The 17,656-nt window shown below is 39.1% G+C and overlaps 1 protein-coding gene across 4 annotated transcripts in view; it reads right to left on the reverse strand.

The window, feature by feature from the left end:
- The window catches only part of Lypd6b (LY6/PLAUR domain containing 6B), a 176,298-nt gene that overhangs the window by 20,703 nt on the left and 137,939 nt on the right, over positions 1-17,656 (reverse strand). For 3 of the 4 annotated variants that reach the window (XM_090343118.1, XM_090343119.1, XM_090343120.1), the window contains one exon: positions 3,886-3,971. The gene's annotated coding sequence lies outside the window, so the exon portion shown is untranslated. Of the gene's footprint in view, positions 1-3,885; positions 3,972-8,286; positions 8,366-17,656 lie in introns of those variants that run through there. The other variant, XM_090343121.1, reaches the window with a different exon arrangement.

The raw sequence follows: 17,656 nt of genomic DNA on the forward strand, positions 1-17,656 counted from the left end.
CTTGGACTTTCTCAAGGCTAGAGCCTCAGTACCACTTCCAGCTTTTTTCTATGTGTGTGGTACCAAGGAATCGAACCCGGGTATTCGTGCAAGCTAGGCAAGCACTCTACCACTAGGCCAAACTCCCGGCCCCTCTCCCCTGTTTTTTAGGTGAAGGTTATGGTTGAAGTGGATCTTCTGCTAATTTTAGTCTGGTACCATCCATTGTTGTTTTCCTAAATCCGGCCTGTGCAATAGAGAACAGCCCCTTAACTCTCTCAAATAACACAAGTTTGACCATGCCATTTTATTCCTGTCAGTACTCAAACTGAGCTTTGAATCAACCTGTAAATATTAGGAAAAGAGCTACTCTGGGCCTGAGTGTCCTAGCTTGTTGTAACAGAGGAATTACAGCTGCAGTGAATAAACATTAGCTTCTTCATTAGTAGAGTATAAGAGCCACTGTATGACTTCCTAAATGGTAGCAAACCAGCTAGATTCAGTCATCCAGTCAATCAATGAATAAGGAGGATTTCAGGAAGAGAATGAAAATAAAACTGAGCACTATATCAGAAAATAAATCTGGCTGATTATCTTATAATCATACACCAATATCATAACCCCATCAAAATTTTGTCTTTTTTGCTCCTCTCATCACGGAAACACATCATTAAATAAGGAGACAGACAGAGAAAGAGAGAGAGAGAGAGAGAGAGAGAGAGAGAGAGAGAGAGAGAGAGAGAGAGAGAGAGAGAGAGAGAGAGAGAGAGAGAGAGAGAGAGAGAGAGAGAGAGAGAGAGAGAGAGAGAGAGAGAGAGAGAGAGAGAGGTGAAAGACTTGAATTTCAATGAAACAGCTGAGGAAAATGAGTACATATTGCAGAACCTTACTGAGGTGCATATTCAGGGCTATGCCTCTTACTGTATTTTTTATATAATTAATGCATAGAGGTATAACTTTATTTGAATGCAAAAAACTCATGTAGTACTAACATCCCTGTTCATGTATTTTCCTTAGTTTTTCCTAAGAGCCTTTATATCCAAAACACAATAGGCTAGCGACTTGGCTCAAGTGTTAGAACACTTGCCTAGCAAAGACAGGGCACTAAGTTTTAACTCCAACACTGAAAAAGAACAAAGAAAAGGGAATAAAACAGCAGTCTCTAAAAGCATTAGCTACAAAAAGCACAAACCAAGAAGTGTAAGATTTTTTTTCACTCAACAATGAACTTCACTCTTAAATTTAAAACCTTCTTCTAAAATATTAAGTTATCCGAAGGCTTGGTCCACAGTGCAGCATTGTTCAAGAGGTGAAACTATGGGAAAATGATTGGACCATGAGGGCTGTGACCTCACCGATGGATTATTCCATTAATGGAATGTGAGTGGAAACTTAAGAGGTCATTGAAGGGAGTGGGTTCTTGAAGGCATGCCCTTGGGAGTATAGCTTGTTCTTGGCCCCTTCCTCTCTTGCTTGTTTTCATAATTACTCCACTGCATACTCTTCACCAAAGTCAATATACAGCAGAGCCAGTGACGATTAATGTGAACTTCTGACACCATGAGCTAAAATAAATCTTAAATCCTTGAAGTTGATTTTTCTCAGGTACTTTGTCATAGCAATGAAAAGCTGCATAACGCAATACTAAATCAAATAATTCTTCTGGTGATCCTTCATCTTCCATAGTCCCCAAAATCCTTTCATTTTGGCAGTATTCCCGCATTTGCCCAAGAAAGTCTTTCTTTTTTTCATATATTTTTATTGTAATTAATAAAAGGGTTACATTATATTCACCAGATAAAAGGTGCATAACTTCACATACTTTGATGCCTTTTCTCATGTCTTGGCCCCCATTTCCCTCCCCTCACCCCCACCCTTCATCTTGTATTCCTCCCTTCCCTATCCAACTTCAAATAACCAAATAGGCATATATACAATATATCAGATAACCAGGTGAAATACTGTAACAATATGAGATAACCAAGGACAGCAAAAGAAATGAGCGATAACACAGTACATTAAGGACAACAATCACTCATTATACAGCTTTTGTTTCTATATCCTGGAGGTCCTTATATTTAGTGTCATACTATATCGCCTTATGTATCTAGGTTTTGTTCTATTGTAAATCTCTGCTAGGAGAGCCCAAGGTTGCTACTGATTATGGCAAATGAGGGAGACTATTGGGCCTATGTTCCTTTGAGTCGGGCTTACTTCACTTAATATGATTTTTTCTAAGTCTTTCCATTTCCTTACAAATAGGGAGGTGTCGTTCTTTCTGACAGCAGCAGAGAATTCCATTGTGTACAAATACCACATCTTGTTGATCTACTCATCAACTGAGGGGCATCTGGGTTGGTTCCATATCTTTGCTACGGTAAATAGTGCTACAATGAACATCATTGTGCTAGTGGATTTAGTATGTCCTTGTTTCTGGATGATTGGGTAAATGCCAAGTAGCGGAATTGCTGGGTGATAGGGGAGGTCTTTGTATAGTCTTTTGAAGAACTGCCATACTGTTTTCCATAGTGGTTGAACAAGTTTGCACTCCCACCAACAGTGTAGAAGTGTTCCCCCTGGCCACATCCCCTCCAGCATTTGTTATTAGATTTCTTGATCCTGGCCATTCTAACTGGAGTGAGGTAGAATCTTAGAGTTGTTTTGATTTGCATTTCTTTTATGGCCAGGAGATGTCGAGCACTTCTTCATGTGCCTATAGGCCATTTTTATTTCTTCAGAGAAGACTCTCTTTAAGTCTTTGGCCCATCTTTTAATGGGATGGTTGTTTCTTTGAAGATTAGTTTTGGAGTGATTCAATTTTTTGAGCTGTTGATACATTTTAGATATGAAGCTTTTGTCTGTTGTATAGTTAGTGAAGATCTTCTCCCACTCTGTAGGCTTTCTAGTTAGTTTACTATCTATGCCCTTTGCCATACAGAAGCTCTGCAGTTTAATGCAGTCCCACTTATCCAGACTTTCTCTGTGTTTCTGGGTCTTTATTAAGAAAGTTTCGACCTGTGCCAAGGAGACCTAGTATATCTCCTATTCTCTCTTGTAAAGTTTTCAGTGTATCTGCTTTTACTTCCAGGTCTTTGATCCATTTGTAGTTAATCCTGGTGCAGGGTAACAAAGAAGGATCCAATTTTAGTTTTCTGCAGGTGCTTAACCAGTTCTGCCAGCACCACTTGTTGAAGAGGCTATCTTTCTTCCATTCCATTTTTTTTGGTTCCCTTGTCAAAGATTAGGTGGCCATAGGTCTGTGGTTTAATATCTGGTTCTATTTAATTGGTCTTCAGGCCTGTTCTTGTGCTAGTACCAAGCTGTTTTGGTCACTGTAGCTCTGTAGAGTCTAAAGTTTGGTATTGAAATTCTTCCTGTGCTGTTCTTTCTGCTAAGAGGAACTGAAACTTTCCCTTTTTGAAGATGACATGTATTTAAAGAACCATACAGACTCCACTCCCAAGCTGCTTGAGCTGATTCAAAACTTTGGCAAGGTAGCAAGGTATAAAATTAACCATCAAAAATTAACTGCTTTCCTATAAGTCAATAATGAGAGGAACAAGGCAACAATCAGGAAAGCAACTCCTTTTGCAATAGCCTCAAAGAAAATTAAGTACCTAGGAATTAACTAAGAATGTAAAAGACCTTTTTGATGAAAACTTTAAAAACCTGAAAAAGGAAATTAAAGCAGAACTGAGGAAATGGAAAAACCTCCCAGGTTCCTGGATTGGAAGATTTAACATCGTGAAAATGTCAGTCTTGCCAAGGTCTGTCTTCAAATTCAACGCAATACCCATCAATATCCCAATGTTATTCTTTAAAGAAATAGAAGAGGCTATCCAAAATTTCATATGGAATAATAAAAGAAAGTCTTTTACTGCACCTTCTTCATGCATTTATACTCACATTTCTTAGTCAAGTTATTCTCCTCCTCTTCTTTCTCCTCTTCCTCTCCTGTTCCTCTACTTTCTGCTTCTCTCATTCAAGGACACCTCAAAAGGAAAAAGATACTTTTTAAAAGTTCAGCTTAAAAAGCACATTGAAATCTCATCCATATTCTATGCCAATTTCCAGACCATAAAACTCTTTATTGGCAAAACTGTTCCTTTGCACAAATAGCCCCTTTTACCTTGTGCTTAAAACAAAACATACCTTGAATGTCCTTTTCTTTTTGAAAATGGCATGTAACCACAGACAACAAAAGAGTAATTCTTATTTCTATTTTAGAAATGGGTGCACAGATTCTTCTCACTAAAAGTGGCTAAAAAGGACTTGAGTGTTCGGGTCCAAGAAGACTAATTACCCACTGATGACCCTACTTAATACATGTAGTATGCCAGATACAGAGCACACTGTAGTCCATGCTGACTTCACGCCAGTGATGTCCAAAGACTTTGTGTCCATGGAATCACAATTCCAGGCAAGTGTTCTTCACCATGGTGAAAAATCACTGCATCAGTGAGGACAGGCACTGTGTTTCAGGGCTTCACCTCTTTCCTACTTACCAGAAATGCCCATCACTCTTTGTACAGGACTGACACTCAGCAAGTCAATTTGAAGACGGGTGACTTTGCTCTGACTGAACATACAAAACTCTCTTCCCTTCCCTCTGAAACAGAGCAATTTCCATTTACACACTGGTGTCTGGGCTTGGGCAGCAGGTGATTATCCAAACTCAAGGACTGTGCAGCCTCAAATTAGCCCGTTGACTAAAGTATATGATTCATCTTCAAAGAACTCTCCCATCTGAAACTAATTAACCCTCCATACGTGGCTGTAAGGTAAGTGTAGTGCAGTCATGCTAGGATGTGAGGAGGAAATTGGGGAGGGGGTGGTCACAGGCTGTGCCAAAGGTTATTAAGGTTGTTTTCATGGGAATGAAGTCATCATTCAGCAATTCCACATTCAGCTTGAAATTCTACATTCACACTCTGGAATCCAGATCTATAAACTACATTTTTCCTACCTACTAATCCTTCAGATCTGGGGAAGGTATAGACAGAGCCAGCAGATCCAAGCATTGCAGAGCAAAGAAAATAGCATTGCAATTTGCCCTCCTGTGAAACACATTACCATGCATTTCCATAACCGCATCAAAAATCATTGTCCTGGATCTTTCCCAGTAAGATGTGTTGCTAGGTTGATTTGGTACTATCTATCACCTAGAAACAAGTGGAGAATGACACTTCTTCAGCTGTCTTCCTGGGGAGCACACAGTGAGGTTTACTGTCTTGTTCTCAGAGCCACTTCTGCATTCACTGGCAGCCTTAGGATCAGGGTCACTGCCTCTCCAGTCCTGTCATCTGCTTAGAGCAAAATGATGGAAAGCCTCCTTGACACACTTGACCCCGACACAGCACACTTCCTATCTCTGATCAGCTTTCCATAGTAAGGGTAGACAGAAATAGTTTGCCCCTTGATTATTTGAAATAGGATAAGGAAGGGGGGGAAACAAGATGAGGGGTAGGGTGGGGGAGGGAAATGGGGACCAAGACATGAGAAAGGGTATCAATGTATGTGAAGTAATGCACCTTCTATCTGGAGAATATAATGTAACCCTTCTATTAATTACAATACAACATATGAAAAAAAGAAATAATTCACCCTTCTCTATTGTAGGCTTTTCTGATTTTGCTGGAATAGCCAAACTTTAATCATAAAGGCCACATCCATTTTCTCTTGGCTCCTCTTCCTTTTTCCACCTTCCTAAGTTTCAAGCTTCTATGTTTCTACTATATACTCTCCTGACTATGCTAGATAGTATAGCACAATTTCCCTAAGGACTACTGTCAAGCTCGCACTGTCAACTCTTATTCCCACATTACCAATTTCCAAGTCCCCAAGACTCTCCCTGATCTGAGGCTCAGCTGAAACCACAGTTTTCTGCCAGAGTAGTTTCTAAAACCAGTATGGTAAGGATAAACTCTAAAACACGTGAATTGAGATAACTGGATAGTCATAAAAAAAAAAACACAATATAAGCTGGGCACAGTAGACTCACACCTGTAATTGTAGCTACTCCAAGAGGCTGAGATCAAACCAGCCCAGGCACAAAACAACCTGAGACTCTTATCTCCAATTAATGGGAAATGGAAAGCGGGGCTTGGCTCAAGGGTAGGGCAGTAGCCTTAGGCTGAAGAGCTCAGGGACAGTGCCCAGGCCCCGTTCAAGCCACATAACCCCCCCCCCCACCACACACACACAGAAAAAAAAACCCAAAACCACATACACAGTATAAAACTTAGTCAAAAAGATCAAGTGGTGGCTCAAGTAGTAGAGCCCCGTACTTAGTAGTCACCCCCCCCCACACACAGAGAAACAATTCAATTTAAACAAAATAATTAAATGAGCCTTATGTTATTGACATACTATATGGTTAAAGCTCAAAATTTCTCTAATGGTCTGATGACCTGAACAGCAAGCTGGTTATCAGTGACTCACAACTATAATCCTAACTATACTACCGTTGAAACCTGAGGATTATGGTTAGAAGGAATCATAGCAGGAAAGTCTGTGAGACAATTATCTTCAATTAACCACACCAAAAAAATAAAAACAAAGCCACAAGCTCAAGGACAGGTCCAGGCCCTGAATTCAAGTCTCAGAATGGGAACCAAAAATAAGAAAAGAAAAAAAAAAAAGAAAGGAATAAAGGAAGAGAGAAAGAGAGGAAAGAAGGAAAGGGAGCAGGGAGAAAGGATGGAAGAAAGAAGGAATGAGCAGATAATACTAAAATAGCCCTGTTTGACTTTGAAATGCATCTTTTGGTCATAAGTGTAGGACTATCAAACAATTCACCATCCTAATTATATTTTACAAATTTCATTAACAAAATTCCCTGTGATCTTGGGTACTACTCACAGTTGTGAAATAAAATAGATTCAGAATGTAGATGAGGAAGACAAAGAGCAAGGAAACATTACCTTCTTTCAGAAGAAGGTATGCCCATTCCAGTAGGCTGATTTGTTGAGTATTAACAGCTCTTCTCTCTCTACAGGCCATTATGCACTAAGTTGCTCACCTCAAGATCTATTCCTGTTTTGTCACTACTCTAAACTCCAGATTCCATGTTTAGAAAGGCTTACATAAACTGTACATAATAGAAAATGGGTACCCATTTTTAAGATTAGAAACACTTAATTGCCTATGAAAAATGCCATATCCACACAAGATAGCTAAATTATTAAAACACACATAAGTTTGAATAAGTGCAAAAAATGTTATACTCACTGAAACATGTTTTAATACCCTTAAATGAATAATTATTTTTAAACTCTTTAAAATATTAGAAATAGCACAGCACCTACTGGGACCAGATTTGCGATTCTGAGGTCCTCAGGATGTTGAGTGGGCAAAATGATGAGACTTTGAGATGCCTCACCCTACAACTGTGGCATAAAGACCTTACTGGTTGGACTTCACAAGAGCCTATATCCCACTATATACAACAAAAGATGTTGTAGCTTCCTGGGCCTATGTATTAAGGGTAAAATTTCCTAATCCTCAGCTTAATGAATATACTAAATGTATTTTTCAATTTCTAGTCTATTTCTCTGCATTTCCTATAGGATCAAGTCTTAAAAACCATCATATAATATTGGGTACTTTACTGTGCCTCAGATTACTACTATTATCATAAACAATGATGATCTCAAGTGAGTGTGTCAATTTGTCTCGATCCCTTTGAGTCATGCCTAGAAGACATGATATATTAATAATATTAGCTACCTAGCTGCAACATCTTAGAAATAAGCACAGTTAAAGCCATTTCTCTGGAGCCAGTTGTCCAGGAATATCTCTTGAGTAGTTATGGAATGCATCCTGTTACCGTTTTCTTTGGACTAATTAGCTGTGGTACAAATGGAAATTACTTACTTTTATAACTTCAGCTTTATTAGTGCTGAGTGATTTACATAACCCTGCAGCTAGGAGGTCCCAGAATTGCATTCCTTTCTTTGGCAAATTCATACATCTTCTTCCAAAGGCAATATTTGTTCATCACAACTTGTCTGAGTAATGACTTTGGGCTGGGCTGGGCATAGAATGTCAATCACTTTTCCCACCCCCAGTACAAGGGCTTGGAACCCTGAGAGCAGGGGAAGAGAGGTAGAGAGATTCAACCTGCCCATTGCTAAAAGAAATAACAGGAGACTGAAGGTGTTTTGTTTTGTTTGTTTTCAAATGGGAAAATAAAGTTTCTTCCAATTAGTCTCCAGAATCTGAACCCCTTATATCTCTATTTTCTGATACAATAGGATAATAAACCCAAGATTTAGAAGTAAATGAGTGAAAGCAGAATACAGTCACCTGTTTCATTGGGCATTTATCTTCCTCCTGTTTTATTTCGGCTTCACATTCGGTAGACCAAAGAGCAAACTGAACTGGGAAAAGATATCCCAGGATAACATATCCCAGAACACTTCAAAACATCTGCTTTTAGAGAAGAAAATGGAACCACACCATGGGAAATAACAAGAGTAACATTCTCCTGGCTAAAAGCTTGAAAATATACCTTTGCCAAATTCATCAGCTTCCCTTACAGTTTCCACCATTGTGCCCCTCTCATTTGAAATATACATTTAAATTAATTTCATAAAGTAGTCTCACTTTAACACTCTAAGTATACTAAACCCATTTTCAAAAGGTTAAAGGGGATCTACTATGTATGCCAGGCGTCCTTCTGTTCTTCCCATTCCTAAAATCAAGTGCCAGCCCTCAGAGACTCTTATTTTCCATTATTTCATTAATAATCTTTTGAGGGCTTGGAAGTGTCAGATACAGCATTAACTCATGTAATTCACACAACACCACAGTGAGGTGGAACTCTCGCTATCTCCACCTTACAGCTGAGGAAACTGAAGTTCCTAGAGAGTGTAGAAAACTTACTCAAAGTTATAAGCCTAGTTAATCAAGTAGAAAACAGAAATTCAGGTTCAATTCTAAACTTCTCTCTTTAAATTCCTTCATTCCACTGCCTTCAAAACTTCTTGAATATGGTTTGCTAAGAGGAATATGCTTGGTTTATAACAGCTACCCTGCATTTTCATTGTTTGCTTTAATACGATTCTCATCTTCCTGTATACAATGTCTTCCTGCCATCTAGACAATGATAATTTAAAAACAATTGTGTCAAATCAGGGGACTTTGGCACAGCAGGAAAAGAAATTATAGTCATTTGGTCATAAATATTTCAATATATGCAATGCCTATTTTATGCATTTTTCAAATTTTGGACTTCTATTTAAAAAAAGTTTTCTAGAACTTACCAGCTGCTTCCTTTGGTGATCTCATTAATTCTTTCCCAAGCAGGCCTCAAAGAAACACTTTTCCAAATCAACTGCCTTACACTTCCACCTGGCGACGGACACTAGTCTTCTTTTCTGATAATCCCAAATTGACTAGGGAGGAGAATCAATTAACTTCCCTCTGTCTAATTACTTCTTTTGTATTTTTTTCTGCCAAATCTTGCATTTTTATTCCTCCTAAAACCTCCTATTACAAACCCTAGCTCAATGAAGTAAGTATGATTAAGCAAATTCTGAATTGGCTCAGGGAGTCACTCTACTTGTTCTAATCAGGGTGCTGTTCCTGGCTTACAGGAGAGCAGGGCAGTCTGCCTGGAACTCCAGCTTCCCATCCATGGGAGGTGAGTCAGCAGATGGCAATCACTGCTGTTGTTTACCAGGCTAATGTGAGATTGTTCTAATTTAGGGCTTTAGATCCTCTTTATTTTCTCTGATGGTTTCCTTAATTGGTTCACTAGGGGCTGGAGGGTGGGGGTAGGGGGAGAAAACCTTGCATATCACTTCAGAATATCCCAGAAGCCCACGCATCCTTTCCCGAACATGGCACCATATTTTTCATTAGGAAGAACATGTGTCTAAGAGATGTCTGTCTCCCTGCCCCACCCTCTTTAAGTCATCATATGCCAAAAATCTTTCATCATCAGTAATGGGCTGGGCATAGGACAAGGGCCCAAACGTTTGCTAAAAATTATAGAATTATGAGAAGGAGAATGAAACCTGTCACATTTTCTTTCAAGGAACATTTTATGGGACAGTGGATTTAAAAAGAAGAAATAATGGTTACACAAAGGACCTACATATCACACTACACTTGAATGATAAAACTGAGAATGCAAGGACTAACAGAGACTTCTAAATTGTATGATCCACACTCCACCCAGACCTAACAGGAATAATTCTTCATTTTTCTCCCCATTAACTCAAAACAAGAGGTTATAAGTTTCTTTTTTTGTCTTTTTTTTCATATATTTTTATTGTAATTAATAGAAGGGTTACATTATATTTGCCAGATAGGAGGTGCATTAATTCACATACATTGATACCCTTTCTCATGTCTTGGTCCCCATTTCCCTCCCCCTATCCTCACCCCTCATCTTGTTTTTCCCCCTTTCCTATCCAATTTCAAATAGAGGTTATAAGTTTCTAAGAGAGAGAGGTAGAAATTGAAGTGATTTTTAAAAAGGGGGTGGGGTGGGAGGGAATCTCATCTCAAATCAGCAAAACAATGGCCACAGCAATAACAAGCATTCTAACAACTGGCTGTTCATGGATTCATTCAAAGAAAATTTCAAAACCTTAGAAACATAATGCCTTTGTGACACCTCCTAGACAGGTACATGAATATTACTATTCATATACTTAACTTTTTCTACACCATTTGGCAATGCTAGCGTGTGAAGGGAAGCTGCTTTAAGTGTACCTCAACAAGTTTGGGTTTGCTGGGCCTGCAGAAGGATAGACGTTAGCAAACTTGGCAATGTTCTATAGCTGTAGTTTGGCCACACATTGATCAACGTCATGCATGCAGTTGGTTTCCTTTGGTGTGAATGATTATTCTGTGCATTAGATGAGAAGTGTCATATCTGGCATGGTTGATATAAAATGAAGTTTACTAAAATGAGCTCCAAGAAAGGGAAACAAACAGGTCTTTTTTTTTTTGCTTTTTGTTTTAATTTCTTTTTCTCCTTTATCACTGTTTTTTAGTTCTGTATCTTTTGTCTTATATGTAAGCTCGTCTGTTTGGGTGGCAGAGGGGAAGCATAGAAATGGTGGGACAAGGGGTGAACTAATTTAGCAGTAATATTCACTAGATACTAGGTTGAAAATGAACTACACTATACAACTTGTGGGGAAGGGGGTCAAGAGAGAAAACCTGGGAGAAAACTGAGGGAAGAAGTGACCCTGTTCAAAAAATAAATATACTCGTTACCTGATTTATATAACCATAAGACCTCTGTATGATAAAAATGTTTTAAAAAGAGATGGGGCAAGATGGCATTATAGCATCCACAGTCTGACTCTGAATAAAAAGGGGTAGATAACACAGGAGATACTGTACTCAGGTGAGAAAATAGGCATCAAGAACCACCAAAGAGGTGGCAGGATAACAGAAAACCAGGGAGAAAAAGAAGTGACAGAGGAAAGCAGCAAACAGTTCCAAACTCTTGCTATCCCAGCTCCTTAGAAGATACAATCTGAAGACACAATCACAAGGTAAACTAAACAGTCCTGGAAAAGGGCAGGCAATTTAGTTAAAAGATAAGCCCATACCACCCACAAGCTTTAAGCCCAGTGCAAAGACTGGTAAGATAGGAACTGTTCCAATGTTAAAGGCTAGACTCCATGAAGAACGACTTTCTGTTGAAAGTTCCTCTTGGGAACTATATCAAATTGTCATCTTGAGATAGCACTTATATTTCAAAACTGAGTTGATCTGCAGAATTGAAAACAAGGAACAATCATATCCTGAGAAATCTTGGCTGCCCTAGCACAATATGGGGTGGGAGATGGCCAGGACAGGTTCCCATGATGAGAGAAGGTCTGCCATAGTTGTGTGGAGATGCTTAAGCCATAGGGAGTTCTAACTGTGGAGCATAAAGTGACCAGAACCTTTATCTCTGGCAATGAGAGTCTCTTTGCACAAAGGTCATGGCAGAGACAAAGCACAGGGGCTATTCCACTTTGAGGGCCTAATTCCTGGTTGGATTAGAGGGATCTGAACCCACCTCCAAATAAAATGATATTTACAGCCTCCTCTAACACATAGGGCAGAGAACTGAAGAGGATCTGAAAAAACTGAAGTTTGTCTCTGGGAGCAGCTTTCCAGCATGTGGGATTTTTTTGGACAAGACTGAGACCTAAGTCCAGACTTTGTGAATCATGTCTCCCTCCTCATACAACAGGAACTGTGGTTAAAGTTTGAGACCATCTCTGGCAACTGCATCCTAACTTCTTTTGTGTTTGCTGCCTATAGGAATGGAGGCCTCAAGTTCATACTCTCAGAACCATAAGACTTCTGCAGCCTTCTACTCAGAAGAAGGTGACAGCTGCATGGGGTCTGTAAACATATGAAACCAGCAGACATAGCAGAGAAAGCAGTTCAGATGTGAAAAATTGAACTTTCTACAAGAAAATTCTTCAATCTAAGCAGATCAAAGAATTAGGCAGGCCCCCTGGGCACGAGTATTTCACAATGGAGTCAGACCTCCCCCCTCCCCAACCCCAAATCCAATGGAGAAACTTCACGTCAACATTGCTGCTGCACTGTCTTACCTATCACTGAGAAAAAGTCTACTGAAAGACTACAAATGACAAACTTCTTGCCAATGATTGGACTCTAAACACAGAAATCCCAGTGCAGAAAACCTGACTTCTCTAAAACTTATCAACCCCACAGTCAAAAATTTACAGTGAAATGGATGAAATCTCAGATAAAGAATTGAAAAAGAAAAAAATGACAGGAAGGACCCGTAAGGTCAAAGAGACCATGAATAAATGTCTGTGTAGATTCCATGAGCTCTATTAATAAAGAGTTTAATGGATTAAAGAAGAGAATGAGAACAAGAGAGAAAAGCTCAGTAAAAAGTTTCTGAAATCCTGGAAATGAAAAGTTTAAAAAGCCAAGCAAAAAGCCGAGCTGAAAATCTCCAGTAGAATAGGTCAAATTGAAGACTGTGAGATTTGACAATGGTAATGCCTCACAAAAGTATCTTATTAAAAATGGAATAGAACAATAAAAAATTTAAAATGGACAGTGCTTAAAATAGATTAAATACACTCACATACTGTATTTCTTTTGATTCTGACAACCCATGGTAAGGTGAGTTAGCCCCATTTCTTAGCCAACAGCATTTTCCAAGTAAGTCAGAGTTTCTATGGAAGTGATCTTAGCGCTTGCTCTCTCTCTCTCTATATCTCTCTCTTTCTCTCTCTCTCCCCTGCTTTCTAACCTTGGTAACATTCAATGCTGCCTTCTTGCTAAGTATCATGGAATGGAAAAGAGGAAAACATGGAACTTAGAGGATGACTTGTAAAGGATACTTTATGAATGACATATACATGCACATGTGTATATGTATATATACATATATATGGAAAAGATGGATAAGGATCATGAGCACATTATTTGAAGCCAGAGAAGAGAGGTAATGAAGTGAGAGAATAGATAGTGAAATGGTATGTATACTACAAGGAGGTAGAAAGTTGAGTTTAATAGGAAAAATAAATTACCATTGAGAATTTAGAAAATCCGAAGTTGAGTTTTAGTCTTTCCAAGCAATAGGGTTTTTGTGTAAGGGAAACTTCCATGATCAGCAGAGAATGGAAAAAAGTTGATAATGTGGCAGAGGCACTGAAGGGGTAAAGAGAGGAGGATGGGTGGATGAAGACCAATGGACTCAGATAGTGAGGTGGGTGTGCTTGACAGATTCCCAAGCCCAGATTTATCTGCTCATCTGACATCACCAAACAAAAGGGAAGCTACATGGCCCTGGTTACTCTGAACAGGGCTTAGGAAAGAGGGGGGTGACTAATGTTTCCTGGCTTAAGATGGATTATGCCATTTGGCGCTGGTTGATTCAAAACTTGTAAGAAATTCTGTCTCAGACTTAGGATTAACAAAGGGAACATCACCTGCATTTGCAGTCTTTGAATGGGACTTGCTGCACCTGGCATCCTGACACAAGTTGGACTAGAGATGGGACCACAGGTTGCTTGAAATGAAGCACATATAATAAGCAGGGTGCAGTACTCTGTTCCTTTATCTCCATTTAAATTAGAATGGAAAAAATGCTTTTTAAAGCAAATTTCACTGGAGTATAGAGTTTCATGACTTGAAACATCTAACCAGCTACCGATCTGGTCCAACCCCAGCCAGAAGCACAAAGGACACAGGACCAGCCTGGTCTAAAGTCACAGAACAAATAAAGCCAGACAAAAGACCTGTTCAACTTCATTTAATTGAGCAGCCAAGACCTCACAGAGCAATAATCTCTTTATGCACTTGGATTCCCTGTAATCCCTTATGATACCTATAGCACAACCAGCCCTTACACACTGTAAGCAGGCCAGTGCTATAGCCAAGCCCAATGCCAAGGACAGAGCTTCTGGATACATGCAGCCAGGGGTTAAGTGAGGGGCTTAGGTTGAGCCTATGCTTGCAAATATAAAACTCAAGCAGCTTCTAACAAGAAAAGGATTTGGTTAGTAATCTGTCAAACTTTTTCATATTTCAACATTAGCTTATTTGTTTTCCTCCTCCCTATCTTTCTATCTCTCTTGAGACACTCCTCCTAAAGCCCAAACAAACCTAGAAAACATCAGCACCTGAAGCAAAATCCACCTTAAGGAAATGGTTGGGTATGTCTACAAAAGATGGAGATGTGAAGCCAGTTTGAAATTCTCACTGTTACCAAAGAATTATGATCCACAAGCAGGAAATCATTAAATTGGACATTTCTCACTTATAGAACTGCAGGTAACTTGGTACCAATGATGAGTCGTCTGCTCAATCAAGTATAGAGAGGAAAAAGACAAAAACAGAACAAAAAACAAAAACAGCCTGTAAGTAAATCTGCCTTTTTGTACATCAATCATAATATGCCCTCCTCTCTTTTCCACACAGGCCTACCAGCACCCTAACTATGTTTATCAACACAGGCAAAGCATCTTAGCTGAAGCAAGAGCATTTCTCTTCTTTGACAGCAAACACTGATTACAACTTCTGGAGAAAACTTAGGTAAACCCAAACCCACGAGAGACAGGCTTTCCAGGTCCCTTTTGGCATTGTGACAAAATTATGTTTTGCTCCTGAAGTGACATCTGTTTATGTCTTAACCAAGATAGAAAGACTTTTCTCTATAGTGTTATTGTCTGTGTGCCAGTACTTGAGCTTGAACTCAGAACTGTGTGCTTCTCCTTAGCTTCTTCACTCCAGGTTGGCTGAATAGAGCTCTGGCTCTATAGCTGCTTAATTGTAGGAAAAAAAACCAAAACATTTAGACTTTCCTACCCAGGCTTACTGATGTTCACAGACCTCAATCTCCTGAGTAGCTAGAATTACAAGCATGAGTCACTCATTCCTGGCTTTCTGTATTTTATGAATTATGCAGTAATTAAAAACATTTCTAAACCAATAATGGTAGTTCTTACCATTAATTTAAACAAATGGGATAAAAGACAGATGGCATACAAGCCAATACATGTCTCCACTGAAAGATGGAAGATGCTGAAAGGAATGTGGCTTTGTTTGCAAGGAGATTCTAACATATGAGTTAGCATTCTCTGTGAATTCATTAATTCCTGACTATAGAATGCCTAGTTTAAAAATAACAAATCAAACTGACCTTCTGGATATTCACCTACACTGTTGCCACAAATAGATCTCAGTTAGAAATCTATGGAAAAATTACATTAGTGACACATGTGCTGATCTGAGCACAAGAGCCTGTCTTTTTTAATCGCCCCTGTTAGAAATGTAAAATTTCCCCAATAAATCACGCAGCTCTCTCTGCTTCATGAGTAATTCACTGATGTGTAAGATCTGGATTTTACAATAGTTATCCACACTGCCAGCTAGCTGCTAAGAGTTATTGAGATGAATGGACTTGGTTTAAGAGGCAAACTATTTTGTGTTGCTTCTGAAAGCCATCTGCAGAATGCATAGCTTTCTAATTTCCATCAAAGATCTATAATTATCCTAGGAGAATTTGAGACTCTTAGATCACTCAGCCTGGTAACTTGATATACAAACTTCCCTTTTCCATTCTTCCTCAATGACCAACAGTTTAGCATGACTGTGGGCAGGAGAACAGGCCTCCCGGCATGCATGGCCCATATCCTGCTTTCCACTCATCATTGATTCTAACATCACTGTACCCAGCAGAAATTAAAACATGGGAAGCTATTATTTAGCTCAGGAAGAAGCAATACATAGTCTCCTAATCACATTAGTAACCAGACAAAAACTAGAACTGAGGAACTGATAGGTGTATATTTTTATTTGGGGGTTATTAAAAAAGGAATGACTATCCCACCAAGTTCTAAAACGCTGCCTTTCATTCTGTTGGGAAAAGCACATTTTGTGCAGGCAGGCCTTTGATGGATATATTGATAAGACCTATTTTGGATAGAGTAAGTAGACAGATGCTTTGCAGTTGAGAAAGGGACTATATTCATGACTAGCAGGTTTCTAGGAGATCATAAGAAAGATAGTCACCAGGTTAGGAATATCATAGTTACTAATATTCATATAAGGTAAAAGGCATTGAATAAATTCCTTGAGTTTAATGTGAAGAACATGAAATTTCAAAAGCAAGGAGAGTTTGCTGCCCATCTGGAATTACTATAGAAGCAAGTTCTTTCACATGGTTGACCTCTCCATGAGCAGAGGCTGCCTGACAAAGTCAAAGTTGCTTTTGATGTTTCCTAAGGGCTCAAAGGCTAGGTTTCATTACACCAACTACCATGGGAGGGAAGAGAAAAAGTGACAGAGAATCAACTTTCAGTTCATTTTATACTGACTGTAAATCCCAGAAGGCACAAAGTGTTGTCCTTAAGGTATCTTAGATTTTCAAGAGATGATAAGTATTAAAACTCTAATGTAACTGAATGTAAGAACAATGAACTACTATCTATATGATTCCATCAAAGGTGGCACAGGAATCTTAACTTTTCAACCTCTGCATTAGTATTACATCTCTAACCTAATGGAGCACAAGGAGCTATAATTTATGGCTCCAGGAATTCTGGATGTAATTGGAATCTAAGATACCTGCTCCGATTCTAAATGTAGGATCTGATCATCACTTAGGAGCTGTTCGATTGTACTTACCTGATCTCAGGGATTAACTTCTAAGAATCTTAGTTTCTTCATTATTATTTGGAAAACTGTGTTCAGAAGCAAATTATAAGGCATAGTAAGAATTTAAAAGAAATAAAGACAACATATGTTGTGTAATTTCTGTCATATAATAAATGCTCAGTAAGAATTAGGTCCTTTCCAGGGCTTTTTGCTTTCCGTTACAGAAATGAATGTCTAGAAGCCAGAAAATAGTGTCAGGTTGTGTAAGAGAACAACACAGTTGGAGCTTTCTTGTTATTGAGTGGCTGATTTAGCTAAGCCACCATTAGCCCTGTGAAAAGCCTTCCACACAGCCGCCTGCTGAAGTTGCTCATTGCAGGCAATGGATAATGAAGTGCCCGGCAGGCATGAGATTTGCTCACAGAGCATCAACCATCTCTTCCCATCCCCTTTGCATATCCCAATGCAAAGCATCCTGCTGTTGACTCCCAAAACGTCTGCCCTGGAAGCCAAAAACGCAATGCATGACTTGTTTCATTGCCTGTGGTAATTTACATCCAATTTCTTCACC

Source organism: Megascapheus bottae, chromosome 12 (genome assembly GCF_031878675.1).
Source record: "Megascapheus bottae isolate mThoBot1 chromosome 12, mThoBot2.hap1, whole genome shotgun sequence".
Classification (NCBI taxonomy): domain Eukaryota; kingdom Metazoa; phylum Chordata; class Mammalia; order Rodentia; family Geomyidae; genus Megascapheus; species Megascapheus bottae.